The 24,200-nt window shown below is 46.0% G+C and overlaps 1 protein-coding gene and 1 long non-coding RNA gene across 2 annotated transcripts in view; one reads left to right on the top strand and one right to left on the bottom strand.

Annotated features, from left to right (window-relative positions):
- The window catches only part of LOC130356605 (uncharacterized), a 1,200,575-nt gene that overhangs the window by 307,900 nt on the left and 868,475 nt on the right, over window positions 1-24,200 (top strand). The window lies entirely within an intron of this gene.
- Window positions 6,061-23,051, bottom strand: LOC130356607 (uncharacterized). The gene is made up of 3 exons (XR_008888935.1): window positions 22,810-23,051; window positions 6,605-6,687; window positions 6,061-6,507 (listed from the first exon to the last, which is right to left on the bottom strand). It is a non-coding gene; the product is annotated as an uncharacterized LOC130356607 (long non-coding RNA).

The raw sequence follows: 24,200 nt of genomic DNA, 5'->3' as shown, positions 1-24,200 counted from the left end.
TAGACCGCAGCCCCCACCCTTGTATACAGCTCACCTACAGCTGTACTCTGTCGCGTACTGCCGCTCCGCTGCCCCGTTCTCTCGTCCGTATCACGTTGTCCTATGGAGGACCATGTGACATACATGTCACTCCTCCTCCTCCCCTGCGCCCGACGTAACGTTACGGAGTGACGTGTGTGTCACATGGTCCTCCATAGCACAACGTGATGCGGACGGGAGAACTGTGCAGCGGAGCGGCAGCCCCTGACAGAGGACAGCTGCAGGTGAGCTGTCTACAAGGGTGGGGGCTGCGGTCTAAAGGGGGGGGCCTGCGGTCTAAAGGAGGGCCCTTCTGTCTAAAGGGGGGGTGTGCTGTCTAAAGGGGGGTCCCTGCAGTCTAAAGGGGGGTCCCTGCTGTCTAAAGGGGGGGGTCCTGCTGTCTAAAGGGGGAGGCCCTGCTGTCTAAAGGGGGGGGCTGCTATCTAAAGGGGGGGTCTTCTGCCTAAAGGGGGGGGGGCTGCTGTCTAAAGGGGGGTCCTGCTGTCTAAAGGGGGGGCTGCTGTCTAAAGGGGTCTGTAAAAGCAATGTTCTGCAGTCTGCATATACACATGTGTATAGGAGTGCTATATAAAAAAAAAGGAAAAAAAATTACTTTTACTTCTCCCCCAATAAAAATTAGCTCCCCCATTTCCTATAGCTATACAAAAAAAGTTAAATAATTATTTTTTTTAAATATTTGATACTACCGCATGCTAACTGTCTGAACTATTAAAATATTAGTGAATCATTAACATTTTTTTTTTATATAGTTTAATAGTTACCCATGCGGCAGTATCAAATTACGCTGGTTTCTGTACAGGATCATTAATAATGATCCTGTACAGCAACCGGTTTAAACTTGAAAAAAAAAAAAAAAATTATAAAATTGCTGCTATTTGGTCACATCACATGCTAGAAACTTTTAATATGGCCATTATACATAGTTTTTCAAGTAGAATCAGCTGAACCCCTTTTTTATGGCATTTTGACATTTTTTCCAATTAATCGATTAATCGATAAAATAATCGACAACTAATCGATTATTAAAATAATCGTTAGCTGCAGCCCTACACATGGCCATCATACACACATACACAGCTTCTATACGTATATACACTGCCACTACATATACACACACTGCCATCATACACACATATACAGCCACTATATACACATACACTGCCACTGTATATACACACACATCCATCATAAATATATACACTGCCTCTATATACACACTGCCCCTTTATACACACATGGCCATCATACACACATACATCCACTATATACACATACACTGCCACTGTATATACACACACAGCCATCATACACACATATACAGCCACTATATACACACACTGCCACTGTATATACACACACATCCATCATAAATATATATACACTGCCTCTATATACACATGCACTGCCCCTTTATACACACATGGCCATCATACACATACACAGCTTCTATATGCATATACACTGCCCCTATATATACACACACTGCCATCATACACACATATACAGCCACTATATACACATACACTGCCACTGTATATATACACACACACACAGCCATCATACACACATATACAGCCACTATATACAAACACTGCCACTGTATATACACACACATCCATCATAAATATATACACTGCCTCTATATACACACACCTTTATACACACATGGCCATCATACACACATACACAGCTTCTATATACACACACTGCCCCTTTATACACACATGGCCATCATAAATATATACACTGCCTCTATATACACACACTGCCCCTTTATACACACATGGCCATCATTCACACATACACAGCTTCTATATGCATATACACTGCCACTATATAGACACACACTGCCATCATACACATACACAGCTTCTATATGCATATACATTGCCACTATATAGACACACACTGCCATCATACACATATATACAGCCACTATATACACATACACTGCCACTGTATATACACATACAGCCATAATAAATATATACACTGCCTCTATATACACACACTGCCCCTTTATACACACATGGACATCATACACATACACAGCTTCTATATACACACACTGCCCCTTTATACACACATGGCCATCATACACACATACACAGCTTCAATATACACACACTGCGCAGGGATGTGGAAATCCTATCGCCCAACGCCCGGGACATGTAGTTTCGGGCGCTGGGCAGGTGAATTTGTCATAGATTTAGCCCTGTATTGGACAAGCAGGGACAGACCGACTTCCCCCTTATTTTTCTTTTATGCCGGTGTGAGGCGCAGGAGCCTATGCAAGTCTGAACCTCACACCGGCGCTCATGGTGTATGGAGGGGGGCGGTGGCGGCCCTCAGCTGATTTCAGTAGCCGGGGGCCGCTGATCAGAGCCTCCCCAGCCGGTGTGAGGGGATCTCACCTCACAGCTCCTCCCCTCCGCTCTTCAAAGTTTGCCGAAGCTAGAGCCAGGAGGAGCGAGGGTAGAGCCCGAGGTCGCACGTCTGCAGGAGATGATTAAGCCACGCCCCCTCATCCCCCCTCCCGGAGTATGGAGAGCGCAGCTCTGCATAATACAAGACAGGGGGAGAATGAGGATGTACACAGCTCCTCCCCTCCCCTGCTCTGTCTACACAGGACCTAATTTATAACGGGGAGGTTTCAAGTTTTCACAGGGGAAAATACTGAGCAGGGGGAGGGGAGAGGACATGTGTGAGGAGACATACTGCACTGCACGGGCTGGGGATTTCACCTCACACCGGCTCAGGTGGTTGTATATGTATGTAATGTATGATTGGGGGGGGGGGTGTATCAGCGGCAGGTATATGTATGATGTGTGCATATGTATGGTGTATGTGTCATGTGTATATATGATGTGTGTATGTGTAATGTTTGAATGTAATGTATGATATAGGGGGTAGTGGCAGGTGTATGTATGATGTGTGCAAATATATGGTGTGAGTGTATGTGTATATATGATGTGTGTATGGTGTATGTGTGTATGTAATGTATGATGTGGGGTGGGCAGCAGCAGGTGTATGTATGATGTGTGCATATGTATGGTGTATATTTATGGTGTGAGTGTATGTGTATATATGATGTGTGTATGGTGTATGTGTGTATGTAATGTATGATGTGGGGTGGGCAGCAGCAGGTGTATGTATGATGTGTGCATATGTATGGTGTATATTTATGGTGTGAGTGTATGTGCATATATGATGTGTGTATGGTGTATGTGTGATGTGTGTATGTAATGTATGATATAGGGGGCAGTGGCAGGTGTATGTATGATGGGGGGATTCATCAATCTTTATAGAGTAATTTTAAGTGTATTTTCTTGCGCAAAATCTTGCGCAATGATATTTTCTGCGTTCTTTATGTGCGTCTTTTTTGGTGGAACTTTTCTACAGATGTCACCCTTCGGGTGTACCGTAGAGCCATTTTTCCCATAGACATCGATTTACTAACTGTGGTTTTTTTTTTGGACGCACAAAAAGAACGCAAGTGTCATTTTTTTGCGCAAATATACACCACCTCGGAGGACACGTACCAAAGTGTGTATTTTCACACAATAAGGAATGAAACTCCCATCATAGACAGACTCTGCCCATGATGGAAGTTATAGTCCAGGGGCTGAGGTGCAGATCGCACTGGGTCATTATCCAGAGACCCGCTGCGATCCGCATTTATTAACTGTAAAAGCCGGCGATACATGCGGCTTCACTACGCTGACACGACTTCTACATACACTGTCATAATTCATAATCCCCGCCGCCTAGAGAGGAGAGCTCTGATTGGTCAATAGCTATTCTCCAATCAGAGCTCCCCTCTCCCGGCAGGGATTATGAATCTTTACAGTCTATATAGAAGCCGGTGGCAGCGTGATGTAGCTGCATGTACCACCAGCTTTTTAATTTAAATGCAGATCGCAGCAGATCATTTTGGAGATTTGCTGCGATCCGCATTACATCAGTGGCTCCCCAATTTACCGTATATACTCGAGTATAGGCCGAGTTTTTCAGCACGATTTTTCGTGCTGAAAACACCCCCCTCGGCTTATACTCGAGTGAACTCCCCCACCCGCAGTGGTCTTCAACCTGCGGACCTCCAGAGGTTTCAAAACTACAACTCCCAGCAAGCCCGGGCAGCCATCGGCTGTCCGGGCTTGCTGGGAGTTGTAGTTTTGAAACCTCCGGAGGTCCGCAGGTTGAAGACCACTGCGGCCTTCAACATCATCCAGCCCCCTCTCACCCCCTTTAGTTCTGAGTACTCACCTCCGCTCGGCGCTGGTCCGGTCCTGCAGGGCTGTCCGGTAAGGAGGTGGTCCGGTGAGGAGGTGGTCCGGGCTGCTATCTTCACCGGGGAGGCCTCTTCTAAGCGCTTCCGGCCCGGCCTCAGAATAGTCACGTTGCCTTGACAACGACGCAGATACGTCGCTGTCAAGGCAACGGCTCTATTCCGGGCCGGAAGCGCGGAGAAGAGGCGCCCCCGGTGAAGATAGCAGCCCGGACCACCTCCTCACCGGACCACCTCCTTACCGGACAGCCCTGCAGGACCAGACCAGCGCCGAGCGGAGGTGAGTACTCAGAACTAAAGGGGGTGAGAGGGGGCTGGATGATGTTGAAGGCCGCAGTGGTCTTCAACCTGCGGACCTCCGGAGGTTTCAAAACTACAACTCCCAGCAAGCCCGGACAGCCGATGGCTGCCCGGGCTTGCTGGGAGTTGTAGTTTTGAAACCTCTGGAGGTCCGCATGTTGAAGGCCGCAGTGGTCTTCAACCTGCGGACCTCCGGAGGTTTCAAAACTACAACTCCCAGCAAGCCCGGACAGCCGATGGCTGCCCGGGCTTGCTGGGAGTTGTAGTTTTGAAACCTCTGGAGGTCCGCATGTTGAAGGCCGCAGTGGTCTTCAACCTGCGGACCTCCGGAGGTTTCAAAACTACAACTCCCAGCAAGCCCGGACAGCCGATGGCTGCCCGGGCTTGCTGGGAGTTGTAGTTTTGAAACCTCTGGAGGTCCGCAGGTTGAAGACCACTGAGGGCGAATGATGAGAAGAGGATAATGAAGGGGGGGGGGGGGGGGTGTGGGGATGATGAAGGGGGGTGGGGATGATGAAGGGGGGGGTGTGGGATGATTACAAGGGGATGATGAAGGGGGGATGTGTGGGATGATAAGGGGATGTGTGGGATGATGACAAGGGGATGATGAAGGGGGGATGTGTGGGATGATGACAAGGGGATGATGAAGGGGGGATGTGTGGGATAAGGGGATGTGTGGGATGATGACAAGGGGATGATGAAGGGGGGATGTGTGGGATAAGGGGATGTGTGGGATGATGACAAGGGGATGATGAAGGGGGGATGTGTGGGATGATGACAAGGGGATGATGAAGGGGGGATGTGTGGGATGATAAGGGGATGTGTGGGATGATGACAAGGGGATGATGAAGGGGGGATGTGTGGGATGATGACAAGGGGATGATGAGGATGTTAATGACGGGTCTGGATGATGACAGGGGGGGATGAGGTATTTCCCACCCTAGGCTTATACTCGAGTCAATAACTTTTCCTGGGATTTTGGGTTGAAATTAGGGGTCTCGGCTTATACTCGGGTCGGCTTATACTCGAGTATATACGGTAACCTGTTCCTGCAGAATGACATATATAAATGTCATGATGTGCAGGTAGTCTGCGCATCATGACATTTATATATGTCATGCAGTTAACCCGGCGATCACACGGGTTAACTGGCAGGAGTCCCGCTGTTACCAGCGGGGGACAACTTCTGCAAGCCCCCCCAGGACCAACTGTGGATGGTCTTGGTCAGCGATCATTGTGGTTGGTCCCTGTGGACCAATCACAGTGATCGCTGACTCTGGGGGGTTAAAGTTCAGATCCGCCGCTCTTCCAGCACCTAGAAGTCGGGTAGAGCGGGGGAGGAGGATCCCGGAAGCTGCGGGGGCCGCGGCACATACCTGCTGTGGGACCGGCGGGGACGGCATGGACCGGGGACCGTCTAGAAGGCAGCTGCGGCAGGTAAGTGGAAGTAGCAGTGAAGATCGCCGTAAAGTGATATTCACTGCTGCTTCTAGTAGTTTCAAAACTACAACTCCCAGCATGCCCAGACAGCCTTTGACTGTCTGGGCATGCTGGGAGCAGGGGCGGATCCAGAGTAGAGTCTCGGGAGGGGCACTATTAGAGTATTTTGTGTTGGCGGACAGAAAATAAGATGTTGCTTACGGAACTTACAATATTATTAAATGTATCATACAGTCCTAACCTTGTTTAAGACTCTTAGGCCATGCTCACATGTCAGAATAATAATCAAATATACCAATTGCCACAGAATGGGAAAGTGCTAAAGAAGTTTTTACCATTTAAAACTACAGCTCCCAGTCTGACCTAAGCAGTGGTAAGGGGATGCTGGGAGTTGTTGTTTCACCCATCATTACTGCAGAACTTCTTCAGTGACTCCAGCTCTGATGGGACACACACAGGAGGATACAGAATGATATCAGTGACTACAGGTGACATCTTCTCTATAGTCTTTCCTTATCTAATTCAGATGCTACATACCACCGGGACTTGTTCCAGCTAAATCTTCTCTCTGCAGAACTTGACGCCCAGATGGCTCCTCACAATGTCAGCGGATTCTGATCCTTTATATGAAAACAATAATTATTATAAACCTGCCAGACACTGTATTCTTCGAATATAATACTGGCACATACCTTCTGAATATAATTCTGACATACTGTACCCCAGAATAAACAACACACTGTACCCTCTGAATATAAGACTGCCACACACCGTACCCTCTGAATATAATACTGTCATATACTGCACCCTCTGAATATAACACTAACACACACTGTGCCCTCTAAATTTAATACTAGCAAACACTGCACTCTCTGAATATAATACTACCACACACTGTGCCCTCTGAATATAATACTACCACACTGTGCCCTCTACATTTAATACTACCAAACACTGCACTCTCTGAATATAATACTACCACACACTGAACTCTCTGAATATAATTCTAGCACACACTGTACCCTCTGAATATAATACTACCACACACTGTGCCCTCTGAATATAATACTACCACACTGTGCCCTCTAAATTTAATACTACCAAACACTGCACTCTCTGAATATAATACTACAACACACTGCACTCTCTGAATATAATACTACCACACACTGTGCCCTCTGAATATAATACTACCACACTGTGCCCTCTAAATTTAATACTACCACACACTGCACTCTCTGAATATAACTTGCTGTGCAGTGCACCCTCTGAATAAAATACTCAAATGTTTTGTGGCCCATAAAAAAACGTACCACCCCAGAAATTCCTCAGAATCTACAATATACTTCTGAAATGCAGAACACTCTGTGCCTTCACATATAGTAATAATGCCCCATCTTGTGCCCCTACATATAATAATTATGACCCGTCCTGTTCCCCTCACATAATAATGCCCTGTGCCCCTAGCATATATTGCCCCCTGTGCTGTGCCCTTCACATATAATTCCCCCGTTCTTTGCCCCTCACATATAATGCCCCCATCATGCACCCCTCATGTATAATGCCCCCATCATGCACCCCTCACATATAATGCCCCGTGCTGTGCCCTTCAAATATAATGCCCCCGTTCTTTGCCCCTCACACATAATGCCCCCGTTCTTTGCCCCTCACACATAATGCCCCCCTGTCATGTGCTCTTCACATATAGTGCCCCCAGTGCTTTGCCCTGCAGCCCCTCACATTAAAAATTCCCCCCTAAGTTTTTAAATCCCCCTCCCCACTCCTCCTGTACAATATAGTGCCCTTAACAGTGGCACATATTCTATCCCCCAAATCCCCTGAGCATACTCTTAGTACTTACAGTATGCTGGCCGCGGGGACGGGATTTCCGGGCGCCGGCGCGATGATGTGACGTCATCGCGCCGGCCTGCAGTGGATCGCGTCCCCGCAGCTCACATGCTGTGTACTCACAGTGTGTGACAGTCAAGGTTAGTGAATGGTGGAGCTCCACCATTCTAGGGGGCAGCAATCTCGGGGGGCCACTGGCTGGGAGTTGTAGCTTTGCAACATCTGGAGGGCCGCAGTTTGGACACCACTGTGCAGTGGTCTCCAATCTGTGCTCTTCCAGATGTTGCAAAACTACAACTCTCAGCATGGCCAGACAGTCCAGGCATGCTGGGAGCTGTAGTTCTGTAACATCTGGCCCTTCAGATGTTGCCGAACTACAACTTCCAGCATGCCTGGGCAGTCTGGGCATGCTTGAAGTTGAAGTTTTGCAACAGCTGGAGGCACACAGGTTGGGAAACTACAACTCCCAGCATGCTCAGACAGCCGAAGGGAATGCTGGGAGTTGTAGTTTTGCAACAACTGGAGGAGGACAGTTGGGAGACCGCTAAGTAGTGGTGTCCAAACTGTAGCCCTCCAGATGTTGCAAAACTTCAACTCCAAGCATGCCCAGACTGTCCAGGCATGCTTTGAGTTGTAGTTAGGCAACGTTTGAAGGGCCAGATGTTACAAAACCACAACTCCCAGCATGTCTGGACTGCCTGGGCATGCCGGGAGTTGTAGTTTTGCAACAACTGGAGGCGCGCTGGTTGGGAAACATTGTCTGTTTTCTAACTCAGTGTTTCCCTACCTGTGTGCCTCCAGCTGTTGCAAAACTATAACTCCCAGCATGCACTGACAAACCGCACATGTTGGGAGTTGTAGTTTGGCAACAGCTGGAGGCGTACGGGTTGGGAAACACTGAGTTAAGTAACAAACTCTCAGTGTTTTGCAACCAGTGTGCCTCCAGCTGTTGCTTAACTACAGCCTCCTATGATGGGAGTTGTAGTTTAGCAACAATTGGAGGCTCCCTTTTTAATAACACGCTGCATTATGTGCGCTCTTCCCAGGGGAGAGCACAAAAAATGTACTAACCCATATTTCTTCAGATTCGGTGGACTTCGATGATGACTAGCGTTTTTTTATTTATTTATTTCAATAAAATGGTTAAAGAGGCCTGTGGAGGAGTGATTTTTTTTTATTAAAATTTTTTTTCAATGTGTCCGTGTTTTTTATAATTGAATTTTCAGGGTTAGTAGGGGAAGCTGTCTTATAGACAGAATCCATTACTAAGCCAGGGCTTAGCGTTAGCCCCAAAAACAGCTAGCGCTAACCCCCAATTATTACCCCGGTACCCACCACCACAGGGGTGCCAGGAAGAGCTGGTACCAACAGGCCCGGAGCGTCAAAAATGGCGCTCCTGGGCCTAGGCGGTAACAGTCTGGCGTTATTTAGGCTGGGGACCCTGGTAACGCCAGGCTGTTGCTGCTTGGTTGGTATCTGGCTGATACTGAAAATAGGGGGAACCCTATGTGTTTTTTTTATAAATAAAAAAAGTGTGTGGTTCCCTAATTTTTTCAGTATCAGCCAGATACCAACCAAGCAGCAACAGCCTGTGGCGGTAGGTACCGGGGTAATAATTGGGGGTTGGCATTAGCTGTTTTGGGGGCTAAAGCTAAGCCCCAGCTTAGTAATGGATTCTGTCTACAAGATGGCTTCCACTACTAAGCCTAACAATTCAATTATAAAAAACACAACACAATGAAAAAAACATTTTATTTAAAAAAACACTCCCCTACAGCCCTCGTTAACCCCTTTATTGACATAAAAAAAGAACGCTGTTCATCATTCCAATCCACAAAATCTGACATAGTCCTCTGCATTCACGTATCTAAATTTAAAAGATAAAAAAAAATATTTAGTAATTTTTTTTTGTTTCCACACACAAGCAAAAATGCAATAAAAAAAACACAAGAAAAACTGACAAAGCGCAGGAAAAAGCTGGGACAGTTTTTCCGGCGTTTTTTATGATGCATAAAAAATCTCAATGGAGCTAGCTACAGCTCTCCCACCGCTAATAGCCTGGCATGCTACGATCGCTGTAGCCGGCTATTAAACCATTAGATCACCACTGTCAAAGTTGACAGCAGTGTCTAAAGGGATCTTATAACCACCCCTGGTGGTCTAGTGGAGTGGATCATACTATTTTGGTTGAAATTATTTTATCTACCAGGACAAGTGGATTTTCTTGAGGGACAAGTAGATTGTGTTCCGCTTTAATCCCTTGGACAAGTCCTTTTTTTTTTTTTCCACCCCCCTGCTGCCACATTATACACACATGGCCATCATACACATACACAGCTTCTATATGCATATACACTGCCACTATATAGACACACACTGCCATCATACACACATATACAGCCACTATATACACATACACTGCCACTGTATATACACATACAGCCATCATAAATATATACACTGCCTCTATATACACATGAACTGCCCCTTTATACGCACATGGCCATCATACACATACACAGCTTCTATATACATATACACTGCCACTATATAGACACACACTGCCATCATACACACATATATAGCCACTATATACACATACACTGCCACTGTATATACACACACATCCGTCATAAATATATACACTGCCTCTATATACACACACTGCCCCTTTATATACACATGGCCCAGGGGCGGACACAGACAGCAGAGGGCCCCTGTGCAAAGAGTGTGCCTGGGCCCCCTCACGTACCTAGACCCCACCGGAGGGCCTCCACTTACCCCGCGCATGTAGTGTCGCCACTTGCCAATTCCACCACAGGTGGATGGAACGGCTCCTGAGGTGGGCTCCGGGTGGCCTCTGTCCCTCTCAGTGTGTGGCCCAGTGAGTACTCCCATGGGTCAGCCTGACCCGTATCTAGCTGGGAGGCAGAGGGCAGTGCTCCCCTTTACATTCACACCCCTGGACTTAGCACGACACCCCTTGGCAACCCCATGTTCCTTGCCTTCTTATCCTTAGTGATAGAAGTGACTTACAGGCAGGGCCAGATTGGGACCAAAAATAGGCCCAGGCATTTTAAAATAAACAGCCCATTTTTATGGTGGGGGTCTGACTCATGGGACCCCACCAATCACCTTGGTTCAAGTGGCTCCCCAGATGTTGGAAAGCTGCAACTCCCATCATGTCTGAAGTGACTACAGCTCTGATGGGACAGTTAGGAAAATACACAATGATATCACTGACCTGAGTGACGTCTTCTCTGTTGTCTTTACTTTTCTTCTTCATCTGGTCCAGACACCAGGATTTCTTCCATCTTCTCTGCAGAGTCTGACACCTGGACATCATTGGTTCCTTAATTTGTCAGTAGATCCTCATCCTCTGTATGATGACAATAATCATTATAACCTTGCCAAATACTGTACCCCCTGAATATAATACTGCCAACCACTGTACCCCCTGAATACTGCCAACCTCTGTACCCCTGAATATAATACTGCCAACCACTGTACCCCCGAATACAGTACTGCCAAATACTGTACCCCTGAATATAATACTGCCAACCACTGTACTCTATTAATATAATACTGCCAACCACTGTACCCTGAATATAATACTGCCAACCACTGTACCCCTGAATATAATACTGCCAACCACTGTACCGCTGAAAATAATACTGCCAACCACTGTACCCCTGAATATAATACTGCCGACCACTGTACCCCCGAATATAGTACTGCCAAATACTGTACCCCTGAATATAATACTGCCAACCACTGTACTCTATTAATATAATACTGCCAACCACTGTACCCTGAATATAATACTGCCAACCACTGTACCCCTGAATATAATACTGCCAACCACTGTACCGCTGAATATAATACTGCCAACCACTGTACCCCTGAATATAATACTGCCGACCACTGTACCCCAGAATATAATACTGCCAAATACTGTACCCCTGAATATAATACTGCCAACCACTGTACTCTATTAATATAATACTGCCAACCACTATATACCACTGAATCACCCCATACACCCCACGCACTCCATCCTCAGTCTCCTCATCACCCCATACACCCCACGCACCCCATCCTCAGTCTCATCCCCCCATACACCCCACACAACCCATCCTCAGTCTAATCATCACCCCCATACACCCCACGCACCCCATCCTCAGTCTCATCACCCCATACACCCCACACAACCCACCCTCGGTCTTCTCATCACCCCATACACCCCACACACTCCATCCTCGGTCTCCTCATCACCCCATGCACTCTATCCTCAGTCTCCTCATCACCCCCATATACCCCATACTCAGTCTCCTCATCACCCCATACACCCCACGCACCCCATCCTCAGTCTCATCACCCCATACACCCCACACACCCCATCTTCAGTCTCCTCATCACCCCATACACCCCACACACCCCATCTTCAGTCTCCTCATCACCCCATACACCCCACGCACCCCATCCTCAGTCTCATCATCACCCCATACACCCCATGCACTCCATCCTCAGTCTCCTCATCACCCCATGCACTCCATCCTCAGTCTCCTCATCACCCCATGCACTCCATCTTCAGTCTCCTCATCACCCCATGCACTCCATCCTCAGTCTCCTCATCACCCCATGCATTCCACCCTCAGTCTCCTCATCACCCCATACACCCCATGCACTCCATCCTCATCACCCCATACAATCCATGCACTCCATCCTCAGTCTCCTCATCACCCCATGCACCCCATCCTCAGTCTCCTCATCACCCCATACACCCCATGCACTCCATCCTCAGTCTCCTCATCACCCCATGCACTCCATCCTCAGTCTCCTCATCACCCCATACAACCCACGCACCCCATCCTCAGTCTCCTCATCACCCCATACACCCCACGCACTCCATCCTCAGTCTCCTCATCACCACATGCACCCCATCCTCAGTCTCCTCATCACCCCATACACCCCACGCACTCCATCCTCAGTCTCCTCATCACCCCATACACCCCACGCACTCCATCCTCAGTCTCCTCATCACCCCACGCACTCCATCCTCAGTCTCCTCATCACCCCATGTACTCCATCCTCAGTCTCCTCATCACCCCATGCACTCCATCCTCAGTCTCCTCATCACCCCATACACCCCACGCACTCCATCCTCAGTCTCCTCATCACCCCACGCACTCCATCCTCAGTCTCCTCATCACCCCATGCACCCCATCCTCAGTCTCCTCATCACCCCATGCACCCCATCCTCAGTCTCCTCATCACCCCATACACCCCACGCACTCGATCCTCAGTCTCCTAATCACCACATACACCCCATGCACTCCATCCTCAGTCTCCTCATCACCCCATGCACTCCATCCTCAGTCTCCTAATCACCACATACACCCCATGCACCCCATCCTCAGTCTCCTCATCACCCCATGCACTCCATCCTCAGTCTCCTCATCACCCCATACACCCCATGCACTCCATCCTCAGTCTCCTCATCACCCCATGCACTCCATCCTCAGTCTCCTCATCACCCCATACACCCCATGCACTCCATCCTCTTCACCCCATACACCCCATGCACTCCATCCTCAGTCTCCTCATCACCTCATATACCTTAAGCACCTCATCAATATTACACAGCTGACACCCCCCAGTCCTTCTCATCAACATTAAACCCCCTAATCACTACACCCCTGACCCCCCCCTCTGGTCCTCCTTATCAACACTACGCTCTCCCAGACCCCCAATACTCCTTATCATTACACCACCAACCTCTTCAACACCCCTCCTGTCCTCTTCATCATCATTACAATCCCCTCCCCCCACGCCCTGCACCCGACCGTCGCTCTCCTCACCTTATCTGCTCAGCGATGCGGCCGTGTGAAGCGGGAGGGTTGGCTGCTCCTGTCGCTTCTGCCGGGGTCAGAGGCCATGACACGTGACATCAGGGGCTTGGAACAGACGTGCGTGCCTGCGCGGGGCACGTCTGTTCCCATCTCTTCCGGCCGAGGTAAATTACTGCTGTCAGCGGCAGGTCCGGGACCTGTTGCTGCAGCATAGAGTATGAAGTACTGGCAGGGGGCCCTGCAGGGGCCCAGTCTGTGAGGCCCAGGCTGTGACCTGGGCTACTAGGTGGGCCCCCTAACACGCTGGGCCCCTGTGCAGCAGAACCGGCTGAACAAGTGATATGTCCGCCCCTGACATGGCCATCATACACACATACACAGCTGCTATATGCATATACAATGCCACTATATAGACACACACTGCCATCATACACACATATACAGCCACTATATACACATACACTGCCACTGTATATACACATACAGCCATCATAAATATATACACTGCCTCTATATACACATGCACTGCCCCTTTATACACACATGGCCATCATACACATACACAGCTTCTATATACATATACACTGCCACTATATAGACACACACTGCCATCATGCACACATATACAGCCACCATATACACATACACTGCCACTGTATATACACACACATCCATCATAAATATATACATTGCCTCTATATACACACACTGCTCCTTTATATACACATGGCCATCATACACACATACACAGCTGCTATATGCATATACACTGCCACTATATAGACACACACTGCCATCATACACACATATACAACCACTATATACACTGCCACTGTATATACACACACATCCATCATAAAATATACACTGCCTCTATATACACACACTGCCGCTTTATACACACATGGCCATCATACACAGCTTCTATATGCATATACACTGCCACTATGTAGACACACACTGCCATCATACACACATATACAGCCACTATATACACATACACTGCCACTGTATATACACACACCCATTATAAAAATATATACACTGGGGGACATGTATCATTATTTGTGTATGGTAGAAGCAGTTTACCCCTTTTCCCGAATTCTAAATTATGTGCAGAAGCGCTAAATTTATCAATCAAGTGCAATGAGCTTCATAAATTGCGGGTAAATATAGTCATCTCCTCAATCCACTCTGGAAAATAGAATCAATGATTTAGAGCATCTTGCTACGTTAAGTCAAAGATGGTTTATATGTGCGCAAAAAAAGAACAGCTTTTGCGGCAAAATTTTTGGTGTAAAGGAAAAGTACGCAGTTAATAAATCCATGTGTACTCACTCCAAGGTACCCTGATTCAGCCACATCTGGAGGACATGCTCTACCACAACGTGCGCAAAAAAAGGGCTTGGGCAAAATTTTGCGCAAAAAAATACACACAAAACAGGGGTAAAATCTTTGATACATGTCCCCCACTGCCTCTATATACACACACTGCCCCTTTATACACACATGGCCATCATAAATATATACACTGCCTCTATATACACACATTGCTCCTTTATACACACATGGCCATCATACACATACACAGCTTCTATATACATATACACTGTCACTATATAGACACACACTGCCATCATACACACATATACAGCCACTATATACACATACACTGCCACTGTATATACACACACCCATCATAAATATATACACTGCCACTATATAGACACACACTGCCATCATAAATATATACACTGCCTCTATATACACACACTGCCCCTTTATACACACATGTCAATCTAACACATACACAGCTTCTATATGCATATACACTGCCACTATATATATATATATATATATATATATATATATATATATATATACACACACACTGCCATCATACACACATATACAGCCACTATATAAACATACACTGCCACTGTATATACACACACACCCATCACAAATATATACACTGCCTCTGTATACACACACTGCCCCTTTATACACACATGGTCATCATACACATACACAGCATCTATATACACACACTGGGGGACATGTATCATTTCCAGTGTATAATAGAAGTTTTTTATCCCTCTGCCTGTTGTGTAAATTTGGCGCAGCTGCGTTAAATTTATCATTCTTGTGCAGCTACTTTCTTGAATTGCGTTTAAATTTAGAATTCTCCTCAGAGCATAAATTTACACCGCAGCTCTATTTAGTAGGAGCTTTGTCTGCAGCGTATCTGCACCTAAACAGTAAGTGTGTCCTCGTTATTAGTTTTAGAATTTTTTGTCTTCATTATGTAGAGTTTTAATCTCACAATAATACCACTTTTTGCACCCAATTATAACACATCAATTATACCAATGTCCTTATTCTTCATTTAACATCTGTGACACCCCTGTGCAAATCACCTCAAATGTACATGGTGCACTCTACCTTATGGGCCTTGTTGTGCGCCCGCAGAGCACTTTGCGCCCACATATGTGGTATCTCCGTACTCTGGCTAAATTGTGTCCCAAAAAATGGGGATCTTTTTTCCCATTTACCTCTTGTGAAAATGTAAAGTATGCGGCAACACCTGCATGTCAGTGTAAATAATTTTATTTTTATACACTAACATACTGGTGTAGACTCCAACTGTTCCTTTTCATAATAGGTAAAAGGAGAAAAAGCCCCCCAAAATCTGTAAGGCAATTTCTCCCGAGTACGGCGATACCCCATATGTGTCCCTAAAATGTTGCCTTGAAATACGACAGGGCTCCAAAGTGAGAGCGCCATGTGCATTTGAGGCCTAAATTAGGGTTTTGCATAGGGGTGGACATAGGGGTATTCTATGCCAGTGTTTCCCAAACAGGGTGCCTCCAGCTGTTGCTAAACTCCCAACATGCCTGGACAGTCAATGGCTGTCCGGCAATACTGGGAGTTGTTGTTTTGCAACAGCTGGAGGCTCCATTTTGGAAACAGTGCCGTACCAGACGTTGTTCATATTTATTGGGGAGGGGGGCTGTGTAGCAGTATGTGTATATATAGTGTTTTTTACTTATTTTATTTAAGTGTAGTGTAGTGTTTTTAGGGTACAGTCACACGGGCGGGGGTTCACAGCGAGTTTGCTGCATCTCAATCTTGCAGCACTCCCTGTAAACCTCCGCCCATGTGAGTGTACCCTGTCCATTCACATTGGGGGGACGGGGGGGGGGGGAAACATCCAGCTGTTGCAAAACTACAACTCCGAGCATGCCCTTTGGCTGTCCGTGCATGCTGGGAGTTGTAGTTTTGCAACAGCTGGAGGCACACTGGTTGCGAAACACGGAAACAGACTCAGCATTTGCCACCAGTGTGCCTTCAGCTGTTGCAAAAACTTCAAATCTCAGCATGCAGTGACAGCAGAAGGACATGCTGGAACATGTAGTTATGCAACAGCTGGAGGCATACTGCTACAACTCCCAGCATGCCCTTTGGCAGTTCGTGCATGCTGAGGGTTGTAGTTATGCAACAGCTGAAGGCACACTGGTTGCAAAACACTTGAAAGTTTTTTACTTAACTTAGTGTTTCCAAACCAGTGTGCCTCCAGCTGTTGCACAACTTCAATTCCCAGCATGCATGGTCTGTCAGTGCATGCTGGGCGTTATAGTTTGGAGGCACAGCTGGAGGCACACGGGTTGGGAAAAAGAGTTAGGAAACGAACAATGTTTCCCAACTAGTGTGCCTCCAGCTGTTGAAAAACTATAATTCCCAGCATGGCCAGACATGCTGGAAGTTGTATTTCGGCAATATCTGAAGGGTCAGATGTTGACAAACTACAACTCCCAGCATGCTTGGGCAGTCTGGGCATGCTAGGAGTTGTAGTTTTGCAACAGCTGGAGGTCCACAGTTTGTAGACCACTGTATAATGGTCTCCAATCTGTGGTCTTCCAGATGTTACAGAATTACAACTCCCAGCATGCCTCGACAGAGTGGGCATGCTGAGATTTGTAATTTTGGAACATCTGGAAGAGCACAGATTGGAGACCATTATACAGTGGTCTACAAACTGTGGCCCTCCAGATGTTGCAAAACTACAACTCCCAGCATGCCCAGAAAGCCAAAGGCTGTCTGGGCATGCTGGGAGTTGCAGTTTTGAAACTCCCAGAGGCAGCAGTGAGATCGCTTTACGGCGATCTCACTGCTGCCAATGAAGATGCCGCCCTGCTGCTGCAAACTCACCGCCGGGACGCACCACCGCCGGGACCGCCTGGAGGACACCGCTCGCGCCGGGACCGCTCATGACACCGCATGGCCGGGTAAGTGACGCTGGGGGACGGGTAAGGGACACTTAGCAGAGCGCTGCTAAGTATTCTCATAGCGAAACGCTGCTATCAGCTAGTCAGATTTGATTAGCTGATAGCAGCGATCGCTGGGGGGGGGAGGATGAAACCCCCCCCCCCGTGGTCACATGGTAAGATGGCTGGCTATCAGTGATAGCCACTAGTGTTGAGCGGCATAGGCCATATTCGAATTCGCGAATATTCGCGAATATATGGACGAATATTCGTCATATATTCGCGAATATTCGCATATTCGTTATATTCCCGTTTTATTTTCGCATATGCGAACATTCGCGTATGCGAAAACTATCATATGTGCATATTAGCATATACAAAATTAACATATGCGTAAAATTCGCATATGCGTAAATTAGCATATGCTAATTTTCGTATATGCGAATTTTCGTACGCCAGTCTCACACAGTAGTATTACAGCCTTCTTTACACCACACAAGCTGGAAGCAGAGAGGGGTGATCACTGTGATGTGTACTGTGAAAAAAAAACAAAAAAAAAAAAGAATATTCGTAATTACGAATATATAGCGCTATATTCGCGAAATTCGTGAATTCGCGAATATGCGATATTCGCGAATAATATTCGAATTGCGAATATTCGTGAGCAACACTAATAGCCACCATCTTACCGGGCGCTGGGGAAAAGTATAACGGAAAGCAGTAAATTGTAAAAATAAAAAGGAGAATGATCTACAGTGTTAAGTGGATTACAAAGCTATTTTAATGTGACGGAGCTTGTGCAATGATAAGTTATCAAACATTTCCTATGTAAATGTATTAAATTGTTGGATCATAAAATACCAATATACAAGTGATCTAATGAATAACTGAACTGTAAACAAATATTCTATATGCAAATTATTTTAAAAGTGCTTTGGAATAACCAAGGAGTAAAAAGCAATAGAAAGCAAACCAAATGAGGAATTGAGATCGGAAAGTAAAAACATTCTGGTGGTTCCTTAGTAGAACTTTCCTTCAGAAATAGAAAGGATTGCTACGTGCAGTTAAAGTTGGCTTATATTTATGGGGAAAAAGACGCACTTGCGTCAAAATTTTTGGTGCAAAGGAAAAGTACGCAGGTAATAAATCCATGTGTACTATAGATGTCACTCCAAGGTACCCTGATTCAGCCACATCTGGAGGACATGCTCTAAAAAAATGCGCAAAAAAAGGGCTTGCGCAAAATTTTGCGCAAAAAAATACACACAAAACAGGGGTAAAATCTTTGATACATGTCCCCCACTGTCCCTTTATACACACATGGCCATCATACACACATACACAGCTTCTATATACACATACACTGCCATCATACAAATATATACAGCCACTATATACACATACACTGCCACTGTATATACACACACATCCATCATAAATATATACACTGCCTCTATATACACATACACTGCCCCTTTATACACACATGGCCATCATACACATACACCGCTTCTATATGCATATACACTGCCACTATAGAGACACACACTGCCATCATACACACATATACAGCCACTATATACACATACACTGCCACTGTATATACACATACAGCCATCATAAATATATACACTGCCTCTATATACTTACACTGCCTCTATATAAACACAAGGCCATCATACACAGCTTCTATATGCATATACACTGCCACTATATATACACACACTGCCATCATACACATATATACAGCCACTATATACACATACACTGCCACTGTATATACACACATCCATCATAAATATATACACTGCCTCTATATACACACACACTGCCCCTTTATACACACATGGCCATCATACACATACACCGCTTCTATATGCATATACACTGCCACTATATAGACACACACTGCCATCATACACACATATACAGCCACTATATACACATACACTGCCACTGTATATACACACACAGCCATCATAAATATATACACTGCCTCTATATACACACACTGCCCCTTTATACACACATGGCCATCATACACACATACACAGCTTCTATATGCATATACATTGCCACTATAGAGACACACACACTGCCATCATACACACATATACAGCCACTATATACACATACACTGACACTGTATATACACATACAGCCATCATAAATATATACACTGCTTCTATATACACACACTGCCCCTTTATACACACATGTCCATCATACACAGCTTCTATATGCATATACACTGCCACTATATAGACACAGGCTGCCATCATACACACATACACAGCCACTATATACACATACACTGCCACCGTATATACACACACATCCATCATGAATATATATACTGCCTCTATATACACACATCCATCATAAATATATACACTGCCTCTATATACACATACACTGCCCTTTTATACACACATGGCCATCATACACATACACAGCTGCTATATGCATATACTCTGCCACTATATAGACACACACTGCCATCATACACACATATACAGCCACTATATACACATACACTGCCACTTTATATACACACAAATCCATCATAAATATATACACTGCCTCTATATACACATACACTGCCACTATATATACACACACCCATCATAAATATATACACTGCCTCTATATACACACACTGCCCCTTTATACACACATGTCCATCATACACAGCTTCTATATGCATATACACTGCCACTATATATACACACACTGCCATCATACACATATATACAGCCACTATATACACTGCCACTGTATATACACACACATCCATCATAAATATATACACTGTCTCTATATACACATACACTGCCCTTTTATACACACATGGCCATCATACACACATACAAAGCTTCTATATGCACATACTGCCCCTTTATACACACATGACCATCATACACAGCTTCTATATGCATATACACTGCCACTATATAGACACACACTGCCATCATACACATACACAGCTTCTATATGAATATACATTTCCACTATATAGACACACACTGCCATCAAACACACATATACAGCCACAATATACACATACACTGTCACGGTGTATATACACACACAGCCATCATAAATATATACACTGCCTCTATATACACATACACTGCCCCTTTATACACACATGGCCATCATACACACATACACAGCTTCTATATGTATATACACTGCCACTATATTGACACACACTGCCATCATACACACATTTACAGCCACTATATACACATACACTGCCACAGTATATACACACATAGCCATCATAAATATATACACTGCCTCTACATACACATACACTGCCCCTTTATACACACATGGCCATCATACACATACATAGCTTCTATATGCATATACACTGCCACTATAGAGACACACACTGCCATGATACACACATATACAGCCACAATATACACATACACTGTCACTGTATATACACACACAGCCATCATAAATATAAACACTGCCTCTTTAAATACACATGGCTATCATACACATACACAGCTGCTATATGCATATACACTGCCACTATATAGACACCCACTGCCATCATACACACATATACAGCCACTATGTACACATACACTGCCACTGTATATACACACACAGCCATCACAAATATATACAGTGCCTCTATATACGCATACACTGCCCCTTTATAAACACATGGCCATCATACACATACACAGCTTCTACATGCATATACACTGCCACTATATATACACACACTGCCATCATACACACATATACAGCCTCTATATACACATACACTGCCACTGTATATACACACACAGCCATCATAAATATATACACTGCCTCTATATACACACACTGCCCCTTTATACACACATGGCCATCATACACATACACAGCTTCTATATGCATATACACTGCCTCTATATAGACACACACTGCCATTATACACACATATACAGCTTCTATATGAATATACATTTCCACTATATAGACACACACTGCCATCATAAATATATACACTGCCTCTATATACACATACACTGCCCCTTTATACACACATGGCCATCATACACATACATAGCTGCTATATGCATATACACTGCCACTATATATACACACACTGCCATCATACACATATATACAGCCACTATATACACTGCCACTGTATATACACACACATCCATCATTAATATATACACTGCCTCTATATACACACACAATGCCCCTTTATACACACATGGCCATCATACACATGCACCGCTTCTATAAGCATATACACTGCCACTCAGGGGCGTACCTAGAGCATTTGGCACTCGGGGCGGACCCTTTGTTTGGAATCCCCCCCACACACACGCATCCCCCCTTAATTACACCCCCTCCCTCCCCTCCCCAAGGAGCGGACTGACAACACTCGGGGCCCCCGGACCAAGAAAAAAGCAAGGGCCCCTGCAGCTCGTCAAACTTCTGCCACACTCCTATTTCACCCAAATCCCACACACAATAAACTAAAATTTATATATGTAAGAAACACTTTAACGTAGGTAAATTTCTATAACCAATAATACTGGTATACAAGGAGTAAATCTATATCACCACACAATAACTGGATAATACCACCATACCGTACTGAATAAAACCACTATACACAGACCAGTATACTATACAGGATCTGTATACAATATAAGTGATTATATACAGGACCATATGGCGGTAGATATCAGCTGTACACAGGATCTGTACATCATATAAGCGATTACAGTTACATTTTGTGACTCACAATTACGTCTTTTCTGATCAGCGGCGTCCTCTTTCCTTTTCTTCTCCGTCCGGATAAGACCGCCATGTGGATCTCTTAACATCTGCAGGAAAAACATGTCAGACTCTGCATATTTTCAGTGCCCTCCCCTCCTCTACACAATCTTTCCATCTATAGGCCCACAAACTGTAATAATGCCCTCCTTGGTGTCCTGCACAGTAAAAGGGCAGGTAGGTAGGTAGCCAGGTAACCCCCTCTTTCCCATAGGTATATGCAGAGCTACACCCCCCCTCTTTCCCATAGGTATATCTAGGGCTGGGCGGTATACTGGTTCATACCGAATACCAAATTTTTTGGGCTGCACAATATGGATTTCCCCCCATACCGCAATACCGGTTGGGCCCCTCCCCCTCGGGAATGTATTATCAGCCTAGCACAGTGCTGTCCCCACATCGGGGAACTAATCCTATGTTACCCGCCAGCACTGTTCTGCTCCCCCCAATTAATGATCAGCCCAGCGGGGGTACTACTCACATATGTCAAGCACTGCCCTCCTCCTCTTTGTTGGGGGCCGCTGGGCGCTGGAACTCTATACTGTACGCCAGTGGTCTCTAACCTGCAGACCTCCAGATGTTGCAAAACTACAACTCCCAGCATGCCCGGACAGCTGGCGATGGAACTCTCTGTACGCCAGTGGTCTCCACCCTGCGGACCTCCAGTTGTTGCAAAACTACAACTCCCAGCATGCCTGGACAGCCAACGGCTGTCCGGGCATACTGGGAGTTGTAGTTTTGCAACAGCTGGAGGTCCGCAGGTTTGAGACCACTGCTGTACGCTGTATACCTATGCCCGGGCTGCAAAAGATACAGAAAATAAACTTTTAACTCACCCATGTCGCTGGGGATGGGAACGCCGGACAGCCGTCAGCATATCACCGGCCAGAGCGATGCCCCGCCCCTGCCAGAGATAGGCTGAGCCCACTTTCATGTATGAAGCAGTATACAGCGTACAGCAGTGGTCTCAAACCTTCGGACCTCCAGCTGTTGCAAAACTACAACTCCCAGCATGCCCGGACAGCCAGGTTTGAGACCACTGCTGTACGCTGTATACCTATGCCCGGGCTGCAAAAGATACAGAAAATAAACTTTTAACTCACCCACGTCGCTGGGGAACGCCGGACAGCCGTCAGCCTATCACCGGCCAGAGCGATGTCCCGCCCCTACCAGTGAAAGGCTGAGCCCACTGTCATGTATGAAGCCGTATACAGCGTACAGCAGTGGTCTCAAACCTGCGGACCTCCAGCTGTTGCAAAACTACAACTCCCAGCATGCCCAGACAGCCGTTGGCTGTCCGGGCATGCTGGGAGTTGTAGTTTTGCAACAACTGGAGGTCTGCAGGATGGAGACCACTGG

Source organism: Hyla sarda, chromosome 2, assembly GCF_029499605.1.
Source record: "Hyla sarda isolate aHylSar1 chromosome 2, aHylSar1.hap1, whole genome shotgun sequence".
Classification (NCBI taxonomy): domain Eukaryota; kingdom Metazoa; phylum Chordata; class Amphibia; order Anura; family Hylidae; genus Hyla; species Hyla sarda.
This window is presented reverse-complemented; position numbering and strand designations above follow the sequence as displayed.